Source organism: Vicia villosa, unplaced genomic scaffold, assembly GCF_029867415.1.
Source record: "Vicia villosa cultivar HV-30 ecotype Madison, WI unplaced genomic scaffold, Vvil1.0 ctg.001057F_1_1, whole genome shotgun sequence".
Taxonomy (NCBI): Eukaryota; Viridiplantae; Streptophyta; class Magnoliopsida; order Fabales; family Fabaceae; genus Vicia; species Vicia villosa.
In genome coordinates, this window is record NW_026705465.1 from 210,916 (window position 1) to 227,802 (window position 16,887).

The 16,887-nt window shown below is 35.7% G+C and overlaps 1 long non-coding RNA gene across 1 annotated transcript; it reads right to left on the bottom strand.

Moving 5' to 3' along the window:
- Window positions 1–14,046: 14,046 nt before the first annotated feature.
- On the bottom strand, window positions 14,047–14,480 carry LOC131632967 (uncharacterized). Its single transcript, XR_009293189.1, has 2 exons — window positions 14,370–14,480; window positions 14,047–14,280 (listed from the first exon to the last, which is right to left on the bottom strand). It is a non-coding gene; the product is annotated as an uncharacterized LOC131632967 (long non-coding RNA).
- Between the last annotated feature and the right edge of the window lie 2,407 nt (window positions 14,481–16,887).

A 16,887-nucleotide genomic window follows, 5' to 3' on the forward strand; every position in this document is an offset into this window, starting at 1 on the left:
TTTGAGTCATATTATGTGATTGAATTGTAAGCTTGACATTAGTAAGATTAATAATAAAATCTTTGTTAATTTCTACTTCTGTGATTCCAGGTATCAATGATTGAGAATGCCCTCAACTTCAAAGGTGTTTCCTCACCTCTGAATTTGCACAGCTCTCCTATACTGATTACTTTTTAGGATTTCCCTTCCTTTGTTGTTTCTCCTTTTATTTCATCCTTGTTGAAAATAAGTTAACTTTCATAAAAAAAACAAATACATTTACTTAAATTAGATACTAAGGATGTGCAATAGGAGTGATTCCATCCTTACATTTTTTCATTTACTTTCTGCTATTCGAAGACTCCAAATATCCTTATGATAGGTGATCGCGACTTTACGTGTCTATTAGTCGGGATAACTGCAAGTGCACAGTCGTGTCGTGTAGTTTTAAAAGATATCGAATCCACAGGGACTATAAATCGACCTACCGTTATCTAAAGTTACTATGTAAAGCTAAGGCTAATGATATTTGGGTTGTTTCTAAAGAAATGAAAATAAACTCTTAATTCTAAGAATATAATAATAAACGGATATCAGTATGTAGTTCGTCTAACTTAGGTGATCCGAAGTTCCATTGGCCAGATCCTAATTAAATCAAAGATCTTTACTAACTATGTTATTTAAAAGTCCTCCTCTCAAACTCTCGCTCTATTGATTCAGACTACGATCCTAATTCATAATGTACGCTCTCACCATCCCACCAGATTTAGAAACGCTTTTTGAAAACATCATAATTAATAAAATGCTCGCTTCATGAAGACGTTACCTATTTAAATCTCCTAGTCTCAAACTCTCGCTCTGTTGACTCGGATCATGCTAGTATTCCCTAACGTACGCTCTCGCCATCCCGCGTCGGGTTTTAAAACACTTTTTGAAAGTAAATAATTTCTAATTAGTTTTAATACACTTTCGCCATCCTTAAAACTAATGTCCTATGTCTACTATCCAGTTAAGAATCTCAAACTCTCGCTCTGTTGACCTTAACCTTTATAAGTTCTAAAACCTCAAACTCTCGCTCTGTTGGTTTTATAACTTTATCAAATTAAATTAGACACAAAACCAGAAATGAGTGATTTTTAATAAAATATTTTTAAGCCAATTTATTTCGGATCCCTACGGTTAAATTACTTTACATACCGACATCTAAATAAATTAGCCAGACATATTGATACGGTTAAACATGCATAAATCGGTTCGGTTCATAATAAAAGGCGTATTAAATGGCATACAATATATCATGCAAATAAATATAAATAAAGGCGGTAAATAATAAACCTGAATAATATAAATCTGAAATAAAACTTGAATCTTGGAGTACTTGAACTTCCACCACAGGGTGGTTGGATTGTTCTTCAGATATTATTCAGCATGAATTAAAATAAGGAAATAAAAAAACTAAATCTAACGTAAGGTTAGATTCGTTAAAGGTTCACAACAATTTCCGGTGTAGAAATTGTTGTGAGAAAAGATGAACAAAAACAGAAAGCAATTGCTGGAAAAATAAAATGCTGAAATGAAAATAATATTAAAAACAATGGCTGGGACAAAGCATGGTCCAACCCCTTTTCACACAAGTATTCCCCTCTTTATATAGTGCTTGGTTCCTAACTTCCATCTCCTAAATCGTGGCCTTACTCCCTAAAATATAGCAACTAATTTGACTGATTGCGCCAAGAGAATAGGTCATTGAGACGTGGGTCTCAATTTGCGCCTCAAGGATAGGAGACGGACGTCTTGGGTGAGAAAGAAGTGGAGAAAATAGTTGAGAGGTGGAGACGGGCGTCTCCATTTGTGACGTGGCCACTTGTGTTGGGCTTTGGGCCTTTGGAGACGGGCATCTCAACTTTGGAGACGGAGGTCTCCATTTGGAGACGGGAGTCTCCATTTGGAGACGGGGGTCTCCATTTGGAGACGGGGGTCTCCATTTTCGGAGATGGGCATCTCCCTCTATTTTCGTGGATTGGGCTTTATTTCTTCCAATATCTTTATTTCTTTTCTACTTCTTACCTCCCATCTTGCTATTTGTATTTCTTTTGCTTTTAGAATCAATTCTTCTCAATTTCTTCTTCTTTTGCAAAATGCTTCTTGCATAAATTTAATACCTGAAACAAAGGAAAATACCAGCATAATACCGTAATAAAATATAGTTATAATAAAATAATGAAACAATTTATGTTATAATCGAGCTTAATATACGATATAATTACGTGTTATCAACATCCCCACACTTAAACCATTGCTTGTCCTCAAGCAATCAACCAACACGGTAAAAAGAAATAATTAAGCTCAATTCGAAACAAGGGCGTGACACGACTCCTAATCATATTTGTGTTAGGAAAATGTTACATCGATAGGTAATAGATATCAACACCAAGGATACCGTAACGACACAATTTTCAAAAACTCCCTCCTTATACAAACCAATTCGAATTATGCCATTATAACTCAACCTATATCTCTCGTTTTTCCTTTCACTCTTTTCATTCAAGCGCAATCACATTAAGCCCATTATCCGTACACGCAATCACGAAACGCAATGCTAACTCCCTTTTCTTTTCTTTAGCACAGGGTTCTGGTTTTTTAAATGGCGAATCCCCATCTTTCCCAACTGCGGTTGCGGGGGATCAGACCGTAGTCCACCCTACCAAGCCCAGTACCAGTGACCTCTAGGCCAACCAACAGTGGGTGCTAATTATTAAATCCTTATTGGCTTAACAACCGTTGGGCTAAATGACCGGGTGAGGGTCACCTAACTTAGAAGGCTATTCTTCAATTAAATCATTTAAAAACAGGATCATTCACTTATATTCATCGACTCCCTACGTAGTTTGTGCTTAAGATGGTGCCGACTGCTAATATAAACAAACTACTTAAGAGCTACTTTGAAAACTTGAGCCTAAGGTCTCGACATAATGGGCATCCAATTGATATCACATAATGAGGGGGTTTAGGGTGTCAGGACGGTATCGATGTTGTTGAAACATCTCCAAGTCTTTCTAACAATGCCTAAAGTGTGACAACCTCTATACTTTCAGAGTGTGTATGCCATGCGTCAAAATTCAAATTTTTGTTGGAGGTTAAAATTTTCAAATTTTGGGGAAATTCGATAACAACAGAAAATCGTATATAAAGACTTGACAACATAACTAGAAAACAATAAAGCAACAAATGAAAGCGGTAAAGCTTCTCCCCCACACTTAAACCAAAAATTGTCCTCAATGTTTCGATCCAAGGTGGAGAAGAAAATACAGAACCTATATGGATGCTACCGGCGGGTTATCACAACCAAATCTGCTTCGCGTCCGGAGGAAATATCTTCTCCTATCATGCTCATCAACGGTGTCACCACCACCAGCAACACTCGTAGGAATGTGCGTGGATACCCAGTCATCTTTGAGATGATCATCTATAGGTTTTTCTCCTAGATATGGTCGAGACGTGACAAGCGATCCATATCTTTATTATCTGCAAGTTCAAATAATAAAAGGAAAACATTAAACTGAAAACTCGTGGGTTGCCTCCCACGCAGCGCTTTGTTTAACGTCGATAGCTCGACGGTTTAAGAGTGCAAGCACTCAAGGTGGTTCTCTCGAGAATGACTCCTTGGTTGAACTTTTAGCAAACCTCGTTTTCCATGGCCACTTATCAAGCCATCTCACATATCCCTCACCTTTTCTTTTCTTTCTTCTGTGGGGTGGTTCATTCATTTGAAATCGTGGTGGCGGTTCTGGATCTATCCTAAGTATCAGTTTTTTGAGTTCGGGCTCAGTGATATTATCCACCACCTCAAAGGTTAACCTTACCCTCTTATCACTAATGATATCCTTAGTTTCATGGTCGTCTAAATTTCTCTTTTTATGCAAGACTTCAAATAAGGGTGCATTAGTGTGGATATTTTCCAATACCTTCACATACATTATGGATTTGGAGTCTACCTTAGCTTCCACAAAACTTTGCGGGAAAGAAATCGGTGGGGTATAGGGAAGAGGAATAACAATAGGTGTTTCCCTCTCTACCTCTTCTACAACCTCCCTTTCAGATGGTGTTGGTGGATTTTTCTCAATCTCCACTCTTTTCTCACTAGAAATCTCTTCAACCACATTATCACTCCTCTCAATCTCATAATCACTCTCCTCAATCTCATTATCACTCTCCTCAGGAATTTCAATTTATTCTTCACTAATGGTTGTTTCCATATACTCCTCAAGTAAGTGTCCTAGCGACTTTTGTTCAAGTTGGGAGATTTGAGTTTCTAATGCCATGTTGTGAGTCGCGAGGGACTCAACCATAGTGGCCAGTTGTCTAAGCGTTTCGTTGTTCTGAAGACTTTGTTTGATAAACTCTTGGTTTTGGACGGTTTGTGTCTTTACAAAGTGCTCCATCATGGCTTCTAATTTAGAGTGAGTTAGCGTCTCGTCGGGATCCTCCATTGATGTTTCGAAGTTAAAATTATGGGATTCTTGAGGTTCTTCAAAGGGAGTTAGCATTGCGTTTCGTGTTTCCTCAAAGTGCTTCGTCATCATAGATTCTAGCCTAGAGAGACTTTGTTCTTCAATGAAATCCTCCATTAATATTTCGAGGTTGGATTTATGATAATCTTGCGACTCCTCAAAATGTTGGGCGTGGTGATCGTAGAGGGAATTCGGTTGATGATAAGTTTGTGTTGCATTGAAATCCTCTATTAATGCTTCGAGGTTATAATTATAGGATTCTTGTGGTTCCTCGAAGTAGGTTAGCATCGCATTTTGTGTTTCCACAAAGTGCCTTGTCATCATAGATGTTTCACTAAAATTTTCCATTATTATTTCGAGGTCGAATTTATGGGATTCTGGTGACTCCTCAAAATATTGATTATGGTGATCGTAGAGGGAATTCGGTTGAGGATAGGTTTGGTTGGGATTATAAAATTCTCGCGACTCCTCAAAATGTTGGGATTGATAGTTGGAGAGGTAATTCGGGTGAGAATGAGTTTGTGACGCATTGAAATTTTCCAACAGTATTTCGAGGTTGGATTTATGGGATTCTTGGTATCCCTCGAAATACTGTTGTTGGGAGTTGTAGAAAAAGTTTGGGTGATACATTGTAACTAAAAAAATGCCTTAGTCTCTACTACGTAACTAAAAGAGTTACGATATCGACTTAAATAGTCCCCGGAAACGGCGCCAAAAACTTGATCGCGACTTTACGTATCTATTAGTCGGGATAACTGCAAGTGCACAGTCGTGTCGTGTAGTTTTAAAAGATATCGAATCCACAGGGACTATAAATCGACCTACCGTTATCTAAAGTTACTATGTAAAGCTAAGGCTAATGATATTTGGGTTGTTTCTAAAGAAATGAAAATAAACTCTTAATTCTAAGAATATAATAATAAACGGATATCAGTATGTAGTTCGTCTAACTTAGGTGATCCGAAGTTCCATTGGCCAAATCCTAATTAAATCAAAGATCTTTACTAACTATTTTATTTAAAAGTCCTCCTCTCAAACTCTCGCTCTATTGATTCAGACTACGATCCTAACTCATAATGTACGCTCTCGCTATCCCACCAGATTTAGAAACGCTTTTTGAAAACATCATAATTAATAAAATGCTCGCTTCATGAAGACGTTACCTACTTAAATCTCCTAGTCTCAAACTCTCGCTCTGTTGACTCGGATCATGCTATTATTCCCTAACGTACGCTCTCGCCATCCCGCGTCGGGTTTAAAAACACTTTTTGAAAGTAACTAATTTCTAATTAGTTTTAATACGCTTTCGCCATCCTTAAAACTAATGTCCTATGTCTACTATCCAGTTAAGAATCTCAAACTCTCGCTCTGTTGACCTTAACCTTTATAAGTTCTAAAACCTCAAACTCTCGCTCTGTTGGTTTTATAACTTTATCAAATTAAATTAGACACAAAACCAAAAATGAGTGATTTTTAATAAAACATTTTTAAGCCAATTTATTTCGGATCCCTACGGTTAAATTACTTTACATACCGACATCTAAATAAATTAGCCAGACATACTGATACGGTTAAACATGCATAAATCGGTTCGGTTCATAATAAAAGGCTTATTAAATGGCATACAATATATCATGCAAATAAATATAAATAAAGGCGGTAAATAATAAACCTGAATAATATAAATCTGAAACAAAACTTGAATCTTGGAGTACTTGAACTTCCACCACAGGTTGGTTGGATTGTTCTTCAGATATTATTCAGCATGAATTAAAACAAGGAAATAAAAAAACTAAATCTAACGTAAGGTTAGATTCGTTAAAGGTTCACAACAATTTCCGGTGTAGAAATTGTTGTGAGAAAAGATGAACAAAAACAGAAAGCAATTGCTGGAAAAATAAAATGCTGAAATGAAAATAATATTAAAAACAATGGCTGGGACAAAGCATGGTCCAACCCCTTTTCACACAAGTATTCCCCTCTTTATATAGTGCTTGGTTCCTAACTTCCATCTCCTGAATCGTGGCCTTACTCCCTAAAATATAGCAACTAATTTGACTGATCGTGCCAAGAGAATAGGTCATTGAGACGTGGGTCTCAATTTGCGCCTCAAGGATAGGAGACGGACGTCTTGTGTGAGAAAGAAGTGGAGAAAATAGTGGAGAGGTGGAGACGGGTGTCTCCATTTGTGACGTGGCCACTTGTGTTAGGCTTTGGGCCTTTGGAGACGGGCATCTCAACTTTGGAGACCGGGGTCTCCATTTGGAGACGGGGGTCTCCATTTTCGGAGATGGGCATCTCCCTCTATTTTCGTGGATTGGGCTTTGTTTCTTCCAATATCTTTATTTCTTTTCTTCTTCTTACCTCCCATCTTGCTATTTGTATTTCTTTTGCTTTTAGAATCAATTTCTTCTTCTTTTGCAAAATGCTTCTTGCATAAATATAATATCCGAAACAAAGGAAAATACCAGCATAATACCGTAATAAAATATAATTATAATAAAATAATGAAACAATTTATGTTATAATCGAGCTTAATATACGATATAATTACGTGTTATCAATAGGTGTACTTGGATTTGTTCGCTTGACAATCATATCATTACTATTTAAAGTCTCCAACTTGGTATGAGAATTAATTTTGTGTGATAGTATTTTGTATTTTATACTGTATGCGTGTTTAAATTAATCTCATTGCATTTACTTTTCCTGCGTGTATAAAATAGTTGATGACAACTTTGCCGTGGCAATTAAATCTGAGTTGTGTTAGATATGTCTAAATTGTTTTGGCTTTAGCAGTTTAATGTTGTACTGATATTTTAGTCAATACACTTGTTTACTGGAGCAGACATTCTACTTTATTCCAATTTCTAATTAATGGAATGTTAACGGCTCCCTAGTTGGTTGCATGTATAAAAAACAGAACTTAGGATTTTGTTACTAACTTAAGGTATAAGTTAATAGGTTAGTTTGTACTTTATAGGTTATTTGAAGTTAGAATAAGGTTAATGAGTAGTTTAATCAATGACTAAAGTGTGGTTAAACTGAAATTAGTGTTAACAATTAGTGGGGTAAAAGGGATAATATAATTAACAATTGGAACATGTGTGATGAATTCAAATTATTCCTCTTTCCCTCTTGAAATGTAATGGGGCTGCAACTGTTTTTGGTTAGAAGTATGTATGTTAATGGTGTGGTTCGAATTTGTTTCTGTTTTGGGTTTTAGTAACAAATCTATGAAGGGTAACAAAACATTTTTGGATTTCTACTCCTACTTCTGTGATTAAGAGTTATGAGTTTATTGCTAACACTAGTATTCTTATTCTCATTTTATGTTGTGTTAGGTATGTGAATGAGTTGACAAAAAAGGGAAGAGGTGTTCCGGCGAAAGACGATTTGAAGCATATCAACTTAATCATTCTATTCTTGAAATTGTTTTATGATGCTACTGTAAAAATATCAGGGTCATCTTATTTGACAAGCAATATTTATATGTTTGAGGTCTTGGGTATTGGAAAGAGCATTGTGGCTATGTGTGCGTCTGAAGACGGACATCTACGTTCAGCAGCTCAAAAGATGAAGAAGAAGTATGATAAGTATTGAGGATCCCATGATAAGCTTAACATGTTGTTGTTGATTGCTCTAGTTTTTGACCCTAGACGCAAGGATAGATTGGTTGATTGGATGGTATGACGATATTATAATAAGGTTGATGCTGATGCCTTGAAAGGAACCTTAGAGTCTTGCTTGAAATCTATTTATGAGGAATATTGTGTTGGAATTATGTCCCCTCAAGGTAATTCAAATGAGCCGCAAGTTTTTGGTAGTGTTAGTCATCCTTATGGAACTGCTGAGTTCTATCTTTCAGAAGGGTGTGACAGTGCAGATAATGAATTAATTGCTTATCTTGGAGAGAAGTTAGAGCATAACATGGAGATAAATGTTCTAGAATGGTGGAGAGTAAACTCTGGTCGCTATCCCATCCTTGCAAACATTGCAGGAGATGTGCTAGCTATACCAATAAGCACAGTGGCGTCTGAATCTGCATTCAGTACAGGAAAAAGGGTGCTTGATCCATATCATAGCTCATTAACACCTAAAACAGTCGAAGCACTGATATGCACTCAGGATTGGCTCAAAGGAACATCTTCATCCTTGATTACAAATGAAGATTTTGATCTTGAGAGATATAAGCAAGGTATGATAACTAAGTATATTCGCTAATGTACTATTATTTATTATACTTGAGGCATAATGAAATGTATTTATATGTTTTGTAGAATTACTTTATACGGAAGATGGTGCTAGCGGTTCAACATCTTCAACCTCTGTTGCACTCGAAGAGGAATTATCCGTTTAATTGATGTACTGCATTCGGTAAAGCTTTTATACTAAATATCTACTCTAACTGAATTATGTTTGTATATGCTACTGGTTATACACATTGTTTTTGCTTTTCTGTATGTTTTATTCCCCACCATGTAGCTGCTGCTCATTATGAGTGGATTGCAATTTGCAAGCTAGCCGAGCAACAATATATATTTGACAATAAAACTAAATGCAAAGCTAGCCAACAATATTTGACCATAAAATGAAATGCTTTTCAAACGAGCAGTCACAAAGACAATATTCATGCCTCTTATAAAAAACAAAAACTATTATTTAATAATGCAAGATCTTATCTTCATATGACACATATAAACCTATATATATATACCAAGAAATCTCATGAATTTTATTGAGATCCCCCTGAACAAATGTTGTATTTTGTATGTCATTTAACTTTGCAATAAGTTGGGCATCTGCAATAGGTTGAGGAACTACTTCATAGCCATAAACATGCTTTACACTGTTCAAAATTGGAAGAGCAGACATTAATTTAATTACTAATTTAATTGTTTGACTGTTTGTCCTAAAATACTAGTAAAACCAAATGAAGATTAAAACTTACCTTCTGGCAAGTGTAAGACCTATGGTAATTTTTAGCATATTGTAAACCTGCTGAGTATTTCTTTGGAAGAAATACTCTTGTTGCTATAAATATTGGTAACATTATTTTTCTTGTGTGAAGTGATCATCTTAAAACATTTAGATCTATGCATTCTAAAACTGTATTCCATTTGCACAGTCCTTCATCTTTAACTTTCAAGCATTCTAAAACTTTATTTCTTAATCTCTATTTTGCTGATCATATTTCCCTAATTGACAACTATGATTTCTATCTCGCTGACCATATTTAGACTGGCATTTCAAATTTTGTGCAGGTTGAAATTGTGATGGGACTTGAGGAAGAATTTGGCATTAGTGTGGAAGAAGAAAGTGCTCATGATCGACAAGCTTCTTGAGACCAAGGCTTAAACCAACAAAGAGGAGGACTTAAAATGTCCATTTTGGAGTGTCTTTTTTTTTTTGTTGTTATATGATATTTAATATGTCAGTTTAATTAAACTTCATGTAACTGCTAGATTTTTTGTGGACCATATTAGGATTACAACAATGCTAGTTTTAATCTTAATTTTGTATAACTTATGTCTCTTTACATGTTAAACATAATTTGCTCTTATAAGTCACACGTATTTGCTCTTATAATGGTCTTTTCATGTTTAGTTTTAATGCTATTTCAAAATGATATAAAACTGGTTGTTAAACGGATTATTTTTAAAAACTGGTTTTAAACTGGTTTTTTTTATAAAACTGATTTTTTTAAAGAAAATAAAAACTGGTTTTGAGAGAATCGGTTTAAAACCGATTTTTTTTGTAAAACTGGTTTTTGTGAAAAACCGGTTTAGAACCAAACCAAACTATATGTAAACCGGTTTTAAAAAAATAAACCAGTTTTTATAAAATAGTTTTAAAATCCAAACCAAATAATATATGGTTCAATTTAGTTTGATTATTGATCCATGCACACCACTAACTTGAACTGTGGAAATTAAGTAAAAAAAAAGACAACAAATTTTGTTAAGTTTCTTTCGTAAACAAAATCAGTACTTAAAGAGAAGATAAAGATGATTAAGAGACAGATCAAAGAATGGAGTGAGAATCATGCTGCAAACTTGGACGGAAAAATTGAAGAGGCAAAGAAGAAATTAAATGACTTGGAGTTGAAAAGTGAAGTTTCAGATCTAACCTCAGAGGAGGTAATATCTAAAAGAGAAACGTCAGCACAATTATTTTCATGGTCTAGGATGAAGACAAGCATTATGTGGCAAAAATCGCGGATGAAATGGCTTAAAGAAGGGGACGCCAACACGAAATTCTTTCATCGGTGTATGGTAAAAAGAAGGAAGATTAACGAAATTACATGTATAGAGTCACAAGATTCAAAGCTAACAGGTGTTCAGGAGGTTAAGCAAGGAATTTTTGATCACTTTTCGGAAGTATTCAGGAACAGAAAGGTGAATAGACCGGTTTTTAGTGATGCAGAATTCAAAAGGATTGGTAGGGAGGATAACGAAGCTCTTATAACAGAATTTACAGTTGACGAGATCAGAAGAGCTGTCTGGGACTGCGATAGCTCGAAGAGCCCCGGACCAGATGGTTTAAATTTTGGGTTTATCAAAGAATTTTGGGATGTGATCAAGGAAGACTTTGTTAGATTTATCTTAGAATTTCATTCGAATGGTCGGTTAGTTCGAGGAGCAAACAGTACATTCCTAACCTTAATTCCAAAAGTTGAGAATCCAGTGAAGCTGACTGAATTCAGACCTATTTCGCTTGTTGGCTGTATGTACAAAGTACTAGCTAAAATCCTTGCAAACAGGTTAAAGAAAGTGATCAATAAAGTCATATCAGAATCGCAATTTGCTTTCTTGGAGGGGAGACAGATGTTCGATTGTATTCTTATTGCGAATGAGATAGTGGATGATGCTAAGAGGAGGGGTAAAGAAGCTGTATTTTTCAAAGCAGATTTTGAAAAGGCATACGATTCAGTGGATTGGAACTTTCTTGATTTTACGATGGAAAAAATGGGATTCAATGGAAAATGGAGAGGTTGGATTTCCGAGTGTTTACGAACTGCCTCATTGTCAATTTTGGTAAACGGGAGCCCGACCAAAGAATTTATGATGGAGAGAGGCTTGAGACAAGGGGATCCTTTATCCCCTTTTCTCTTTTTGCTGGTGGCTGAAGGCTTTAATACAATGATGGTGAAAAGTATCCAAATGCAGTTGTTTGATGAGTATGAGGTTGGTAAAGGGGATGCGAAAGTGTCACATATCCAATACGCCGACGATACTATAATTGTGGGGAAGAGAAGTTGGAAGAACATATGGGCGATCAAGGCAATCCTCCAACTTTTTGAGTTATTATCAGGACTTAAAGTTAATTTTCACAAGAGTTTGTTGATTGGAATTAACACCAATCTTTCTTGGTTGGAAGAGGCTGCGGAGTTCTTAAATTGCAAGGTTGGGGCTGCCCCATTCAAATACTTAGGACTCCCAGTAGGAGATAACCACAGGAGGGTGGGAGCGTGGAAAGCAATGGTCGATACGGTGAGACATAGGCTGGCCTCCTGGAATAATAATTATCTGTCAATTGGTGGTCGTATTATCCTGCTGAAATCTATCTTGTATTCTCTACCTGTCTATTACCTGTCTGTCTTCAAGGCTCCGTCGGGCATCATTTCTAGTATCGAAAGTCTTTTTAAAAATTTCCTTTGGGGTGGGGGAATGGAGAAGAGGAAATTTAATTGGGTTAGGTGGGATAAAATATGTCGGGATAAAGAAGAGGGAGGGTTGGGTATAAAAAATCTAAAGGTTTTCAATCTAGCCTTGTTAGGAAAGTGGAAATGGAGATTTCTCGTCGAAAAAGGGTCGCTGTGGGTAAAAATTTTAGAGAGTAAGTATGGGAGATCAGATCACAAGGCGATTAGGATAGACAGATTTAAGTCGTTGTGGTGGAGGGATATTCAATCTATTGATAGTGGGGAGGGAGGAGTCAAAGCCCATTGGTTCGAGGATAACGTTACAAGAGAAATTGGAGAAGGAAAGAATACTCGGTTTTGGGATGATCCGTGGGCTGAAGGGAGAAGTTTGAAGAATGTGTATCCAAGTTTATATAATGTAGATGTAGACAAGGAAATAACAGTTAGTGATTCAATTAGGAAAGCGGGAGAGGAAGTGGTTTGGATCGATAGATGGACGACCAATTTGGATGAAGACAATATAAGATTTAAGGAGGAAATCGAAGTTATGATTCAAAGAGTAACGTTGAAGGAAGATGTGCCAGATAAGTGGAGTTGGGCTAAGAGCGCCTATTCGGTTAAGGAAGCTTATGCGGCGATATTGGATGGTTCTTTCACACGTCACAACGAAGAGAGGAAGTTGGCGGCTGCGTGGAACAAAATCGTACCGTTAAAAGTGTCAATGTTGGTATGGAGGACTTGGCAAAACAAGATACCAACGAGGGATAACTTAATTAAAAGAGGAATTCTGGACGTATCTCAAAAGTTTTGCTCATTTGGATGTGGAAAAGAGGAAAGCGCGGCCCACATCTTTTTTGAATGCCCGTTAGCCTCGGCAGCATGGAATGATATTCTGAAATGGTTGAAAATTTCTGCTGTTTTCCATAACTCTGCTGTACACAATTTCTTCCATTTTGCAGGGCTGTGTAAGGGAGGAAGGAGTTTCCGGGAGAAATTTCAAGTCATTTGGTACGCGTGCATTTGGAATATTTGGAGGAGGCGTAATGGTACAATTTTCAGAAACAGCGGATGTCGCGTAGAAGAAATCATCGAAGATACTCATTTGTTATCTTGGAGGTGGTTAAAGAGTAAGGTTAAAGGGTTTCATTATTCCTTTTATCAGTGGATATCCAATCCGAAAGAATGCCTCGGATGGATAAACTGAATGGGATAGAGGTGTTTACCTATACTGAAAATAGCTGAACAGTTCTACGATAATTTTGGCATCTCGAGTACCTGAGGACAGAACTTTTGAGTCGTTTGCAGAGGCGGGAGAGTACCTGAGGACAGAACTTGAGTCGTTTGCAGAGGCGGGAGAACTGAGTTTCATTGCCGTGCTAGCACTATTTTAGTGGCTGCTATGTCGTGATCTTACGGGGCGTCGTTTCGTGGCAGAAGTATACCCTTATCTGTTTATGTTGGCAGTGGAGTAATGTGCACTTGATTTTATCTATTAATGGCTAGTGGAGCAGTATGTATTATATTGTTGTCTTTTGAGTGTATTGATTAGTTTAGGGGTGTACTGGTGGCTATTCTGTTTTGCAATTATATGTTAAGGTGTAACTGTAATTTGGTACTGGTGTAGCTTAACAGAGGCATCTCTTATGCCTTCTGGTTATTTATAAAATTCGTTTTCTTTTGGCTTTGCAAAAAAAACAAGGGAGAAGTTTCTTGAAACTATAAAATTCTATCCGGATCAAGATATTAATGTTCTTATAAATTCTAAACACCACCACAAGACAATTTAAGTGATCGAGAGAAACTAGAACTCTAGAATCTAGAAATTAATGTTATCTTTAGAGTGTTGTTTCCAACGCGTTTCTATGGTTGCGGATTTTATGTTGATGGATTTTATAACAGGGCAAAAATCTATTGACCAAGGCTTTATTAAAATATTCACAATTCAAGAGAAGTATATAAGTGCTAAAAGATACACATTTCCACCATTTGTTTGAGAACAATGACTTTACTATTTCTCTAGTTTAGCTGGTTAAAATCTCACCATCCTTTACCTATTAACCACAACCAGTCAAGTGTTACCCCTGCAAAAAGACCTCTAAGAAGACACAACACCAACATATTCCCCAAAGCATTTTGTTCAGGTCCCTACAATATCAAAAACATCAAGTCTTAACCAAATTCATATATTTCAACAATTCTAAATCTCAGATAGTGAAAACTGAAAACACACCCACCTTGTAACCTTTAGGTGCAGAAGTGAAAATGCAGATAGTGAGGTAACCATTGGTTAACCCCAAGAAAGATGTCAACAATATCATCCAGCCCTGAGTACCATACCTATGAAGGGTAACAAAACATTTTTGGATTTCTACTCCTACTTCTGTGATTAAGAGTTATGAGTTTATTGCTAACACTAGTATTCTTATTTTCATTTTATGTTGTGTTAGGTATGTGAATGAGTTGACAAAAAAGGGAATAGGTGTTCCGGCGAAAGACGATTGGAAGCATATCAACTTAATCATTCCATTCTTGAAATTGTTTTATGATGCTACTGTAAAAATATCAGGGTCATCTTATTTGACAAGCAATATTTATATGTTTGAGGTCTTGGGTATTGGAAAGAGCATTGTGGCTATGTGTGCGTCTGAAGATGGACATCTACGTTCAGCAGCTCAAAAGATGAAGAAGAAGTATGATAAGTATTGGTGTGGACCTCCGTTTTCGGCCATACCTCTCGCGGAGAGATACGTGAACTGACTCTTTTTATTGTTTCTGCTTTCGCATTTTGAAAATTCAGAGAGTCGCCACCGACCTTTTATTTTATCCAATTAAGGAAAGGTTTATAAAAGAAACAGAAAAAAGACCTTTAAGAAATTCTGGGTAAGGGGGTAGGTTATACAAAGGGAAGGTGTTAGCACCCTTTGTATCCATGGTTATCCATGGGCTCTTAAGTTTGCTTAGCTCACTTATTTTCGATCACTTTTCAATTGCTTTAAAATGCTCATATGTGGTTTGAAATACCTTTGTAAGTTGAATTTTGTAATGATCCTTGTGCGGATGTATACAAAGTGTTTTTATCTTTCAAAAGATGTTTTGGAAAAAGAACGTTAACTTCGTAATGATCCTTGTTTGGATGTATACAAAGTATTGTCTTTTTGGAAAGTTTTATTTTGAAAAACAACAGTGTATGAGAATTTTGTTTGTTTTGATTTGAGCAAGCAAATTAGGAGGTCTACCCTGAGTTGTAAGGTCTTTATCCTATTTCCTTTAAAAATCGATCCTTTCACCGGATACAAACAAAAGGTTCGATTTCGTACTCGAAGCAGTAGAATTTGACTTTGATTTTGAAAAGAATGATAAGGGATTACCTTAGGAGGTGCAAGTGTGATTGTGTTTGGATTCAGGTATTTTATCTTTTGGAGTTAGTGATCTAACGGTTCAATTTTATCTTTGGCATACACGCAGTTTATAGGTGCTGGAATTTAAAATGCGGAAATGTAAAATGCGGAAAGTAAATCTACGCTATTACATCGATTTGCAGGAAATGTAAACTACGCTATTTACATGAATTTTGACAGCCTATACATTGATCTAGGAATTTAAATTGCAAGAAAATAAAGACATGTTTTTTTGGATTTTTTATGATTTATTTTAATTATGATTAATGCATGATTAATTAAATTAAAATGAGGAAAAGATGGAAATAAAATTTTAAACCTAAAAATTAAGTTCAAAATATGTTCAAAATGTTTGCTAATTAATTTTAAAATAAAACTAATTTTTTTGGAATTTTTTGAAATTGATTTGAAATTGATTAAGTTAATTAATACATAATTATACAAATAATTATACAAATAATTATACAAATAATTAAAATTTGAAGAGAAAATTATTCAAAATATGTACAAAATTAGTTTATAATATATAAACAATATTTAATATAAAGAATAATTTTTTTTATGATTTTTTTGATTGGTTGAAATAATTAAAAAGCAAATATATAAATATATACTAATTAATTATGCAAAATATTTAAATTATGAAGAAAAATAAAATATTTTTATATCAGAAAATAATATATTATTTTAGCAACTTAAAATATTTTTTGTGTATTTTTTGGATATTTAAAACTATTTTTAATTAATTTAACAAAGAAATTAAAATAAAAATAGAAAATAAAAGGATACTAATCAGATGTGGTTGATTGGAGAGTCCATGATATGGTGCTTCATTCTGGTGCGCTTGATTGCTGAGTGGACAGATCTGATGGTTACCATCATGAGGGACCATGACACGTGACGTACCTGCAAAACACTGAATCCAAAGTGAATTTAAAAAACACGCGCGCGCCCTCCAGCCAATCAGAGGACGCCACGCATCATCTTCTTCCTCAGGATAGAGTTTTTACACCTTTCTTTTGCAGGTGGTGTAGAAACTCTGACTTTTTACACCTGTTGGAAATAGCGAATACAAGCAAACAACAACATAAATTTGGCGCGATGCCACCATTTAGTTCGTCTTGTTCATGCGAGTTTAATGATATTATTTAGAGCTCGTGATTTTGCACTAACTGTAAAGCCCTAAATTTGAAAGTGAGAACCCTAAAATGGTGGTCCCTCGTATAGGTGTCCAAACCTCAATTAAGTTTCCAGAAATGATTAGGACCTCAAACCAAACTTAAATATGAGTCTACATCTTGTTAAATATGCATGTGTTATGAGATTTTGGTGAGTTTTGATTTGAAAAAACCGT